The sequence below is a fragment of the Chrysochloris asiatica genome, unplaced genomic scaffold, assembly GCF_000296735.1.
Source record: "Chrysochloris asiatica unplaced genomic scaffold, ChrAsi1.0 scaffold00006, whole genome shotgun sequence".
Taxonomy (NCBI): domain Eukaryota; kingdom Metazoa; phylum Chordata; class Mammalia; order Afrosoricida; family Chrysochloridae; genus Chrysochloris; species Chrysochloris asiatica.
In genome coordinates this window covers 21,789,525-21,793,622 of record NW_006408524.1, presented here as the reverse complement: position 1 = coordinate 21,793,622, position 4,098 = coordinate 21,789,525, and positions in this window count along the sequence as shown.

The window sequence follows — 4,098 nt, the reverse complement described above, 5'->3', positions numbered from 1 at the left end:
CATAGATTGGCAGTTCAAACCCACCAGCTGCTTCACAGAAACCCTAAGCAGGGTCGCTATGAGTCAGAACCACCTTGAAACTCTTAACAACACCCACAACAAATGAGCAAAATACAGAATGATACATGAAGAATCAAAAGAAGATGGAAGGAATGTTGTTGTTGTTAAATGCTGTCAAGTCAGTTCTGACTCATAGCAACCCTATCTAGGGTTTCCAAGGAGCAGTTGGTGGGTTTGAACTGCTGACCTTGTGATTCACGGTCCAGTGCTGAACCTACAGCACCACTCCAGGAGTCCAAAGGAAGGAATACACAGTCAATTGTACCAAAAAGAATTGGTTGATGTCCAACCATTTCAAGACGCAACATCTGATCAATGATACTGAGGGAAGAAATCAAAGCTGCACTGAAGGCATTGGCAAAAACAAGGAATTGATTGAATACAAATTGAAATGTTTTAACAAACTGATACAGCACTGGAGGCACTAATTAGTCTATGCCAAGACATTTGGAAGACCGTTACCTGGCTAATCAATTGGAAGAGATCCACATTTGTGACCATGCCAAAGAAAGGTGACCCAACAGAATGGGGAAATCATCAAACAATATCACTAATATTACATGCAAATAAATTTTTGCTGAAGATCATTTTAAAAACAGTTGCAGCAGTCCATCAACAGGAAGCTGCCAGAAATGCAAGCTGGATTCAGAAGAGGAAGTGGAACCAGGGGTATCGTTGCTAACATTAGATAGATATTGACTGAAAGCAGAGAATGCCAGAAAAATGTTTACCTGTGCTTTACTGACTATGAAAAGGCATTCGACTGTATAGGTCATAACCATCTATGGATAACATTGTGAAGAATGAATATTTCAGAACACTTAATTGTGCTCATGTGGAACATGCACATAGACTCAGAGGGAGTTGTTAGAACAGAGCAAGGGATATAAAATGGTTTAAAATCAGGAAAGAGTTGTATCCTTTCACCATACTTATTCAATCTGTGTGCTAAGTAAACAATCCGAGAAGCTGAATTATATGAAAAAGAATGTGACATCAGGATTGAAGGAAAACTCATTCACAACCTGTGATATACAGATGACACAACCTTGCTTGCTGAAAGTGAAGAGGCATAGTTACTGATGAAGATCAAAGACTCCAGCCTTTAGTATGGATTCCAGCTTTATGTAAAGAAAACAAAAACCTTCACAATTGGACCAATAAATTACATTATGATAAACTGAGAAATGTAGAAATTGTCAAAGACTTCATTTTGCTTGGATCCACAATCACCATTCATGGAAGCATCAGTGAAAAAAATCAAGTGATGTATTGCATTAGGCAAATCTTCTGCACAAGACCATTTAAAAGTGTTCAAGAGCACACATGTCAGTTTGAGGACAAAGTTGTGCCTAACCCAAGTCATATACTGTGCAGTGAATTATTTAATGCCTCTTCTAGCTGTATTCTTTGTAAACTCCTACCAAACATTTTTTGCCCTGATGGGTCTGGGTAAGATAGTTGGGAAACGATGCTGATAGAATTATATGATTTAGTTGTGAGTGGTAAACATGGTCAGCTGTGAGTGTAAAAACTGGAAGTCTAACAAATATAAAATGAGTCATCTCAGAAGCAGGAATAGAGAATTTCACTAGTATAAAGAAAAAGAGCTGGAAGTGGGACACATCCTTTGGATCCAGAGATCCATGTGCATTGAACCTCCTCCACCCAGGAACAGAAAGCTGTGACACTGGAACTTTGTTCACTGAACAGTAGCAGCAGAATTAAGAAGCTGAGCATGAGACAGAGTGATGGGCTTCCCAGCCCAAACAGCAAGTAAAGCTGAGTGATTTGGGGCAGGAGGCTTTGTTTGCAGAGTAGGGTGTCTCCAGACACTTAATTAGGGAGGCTGGATTTGCTGACCCTTGGAGCTAGAACCAAATGTCTTCAGGCTGAGGTTTCTGGTGGAGTGGTGTATCCTGCGGGCATTTATTGGCAGTCCTAAAAGAGCTTTGGAATGTTGCTTGGGCAGAGAGAGGCCTGCCCGAGGACACAGCTGAGGAGAGGTTGTCCTGACTAGAAGAACTGGACTCTAAACATTTCTGCCCCTGCTCTGTGCTTGTTAACAGCCCTAATAAACTCCATAATGGTGAGTGCGGCCATTAACTAATGAATCCAGTTGTGCAGAGTGAGCCCTGTGGCACTGTAGGATAAACATTGGATTGCTAACCACAAGATCAGCAGTTCAAATCCACCAACCACTCTTGGAAACTCTATACAGGGTCGCCATGAGTAAGAAATAACTTAACGGCATACGACAACGACAAGAAGCAGTGAAGGTTGTGGGAAGGGTGGTTTGTTGCCACATTTTGCACCATGGTATTTTCAATCACCTGTGTTTTGGCACAAGGAGCTCTGGTAGCGTAGTAGTTACAAATGGGACTGCTAACCTCAAGGTTGGCAGTTCAAAACTACCAGCTGTTCCATAGGAGAAAGATGAGGGTTTCTGCTCCCATAAAGATTTGCCACCTCGGAAATGCTGTGCAGGGTTGCTATGAGTCAGAACCAACTCCACCGTACTTAACAACAACAACATGTTTGGGCACTGTAGGTTAAACACTAGACCACAATTTCAGTTTGAACTGCTAGGACAGCTGTTCAAACTCACCAGTCACTCCTCAGAAACCCTATTTGGCATCACTGTGAGTTGGAATTGACTTGACTGCACTTAACAACAACAACAATATATGTGTGTGAAAGTTGGACAATGAATAAGGAAAACCAGAGAAGAATTGATGGATTTGGATTATGATGGAGGAGAAGACTATTGAATATATCATGGACTGTCAAAAGAACAAATAAATCTGTCTTGCAAGTACAACCAAAATGGCTCTTTAGAAGCAAGGATTTTGAGACTTCATCTCTCATCTGTTGGACATGCTGTCAGGAGGGACCAGTTCCTGAAGAAAGACACCATGCTTGGTAAAGGGAAGGTTCATCAAAAACAGGAAGACCTCAATGAGACGGACTGACACAGTAGCATCAACATGGACTCAAACATAACAATTCTGCAGATGCTACAGGACTGGACAGTGGTTCATTCTGTTGTGCATAGTGCTGCTATGAGTTGGAACTGACCGGATGGTACCTAACAACAACAACATGATTTTGTAACAGTACTGTTGTGACTTACCCTCCTAGACCCCGGATTTCTACATTCTCCGGCTATACCACCCCATCTCTGACACCAACCCCTCTCTCTCCTCTCAGCACTCTCTCCTTCCCTGTTTGAGTTTGGAAATTCACTGCAACATCTCACAGATTTCAAGAACTGTACTTACAGTCTAGTAGTTTACTAAGGTACAGGGCACAACTTGGGATCAGGATCAACTCAGGAACCAGGACCAGGAAGCAGGTAAGCAGAGAGTCCCTACTCAGAGCAGGGCAGCTCTCTCAGCCTTTCTAGGCCCACTGTGGGCAAGCTCCTGTTGGCCCTGCCATTGTCTATCACTGCCGGCTCTGCACTGGGCTCCTCCAGGGGCTCTCGCTGATTTCAATATTACAGCCTTATAGCTGTTACAGCCTTGACCAGCATTACAGCTTTTTAAAGAGGTTCCTTACCTCCTCTCTCTCTCTCTCTCTCTCTCTCTCTCTCTCTCTGTCTCTCTGTCTCTGCTTCTTCCTGTTGATGCTTTTCTCATGTCCTTCTTATACCTACAAACTCCTTCCTTATATCAATTTTAAGGCATGGCTCTCCTATCAAAGCCATCATAGCCACAGGCACTTATTTCATAAAAGGCTATTGTCACTTCATTTGCATAGTGTCTTGACCAATCTCTGCAAGGTGCATACGATGTGACAGACCAAGGCCCAAACCACTTACCTCGGAAATGTCAATGTGGACAAAAGTAACAAATCCTCTGGTGAGGAAAACTAGGGGAAAGTAAATTCCTCAGGGCCTAGGGAACAATCTCTCAAGCTGTTTTTCCAAAGAACCCAGGCAAAACCCACATAAAGAATCTCACTATTTTACTACAATCACTAACTACACAAAAGCCTTCAATTGTGTGGATCATGACAAGCTATGGACAACATTGC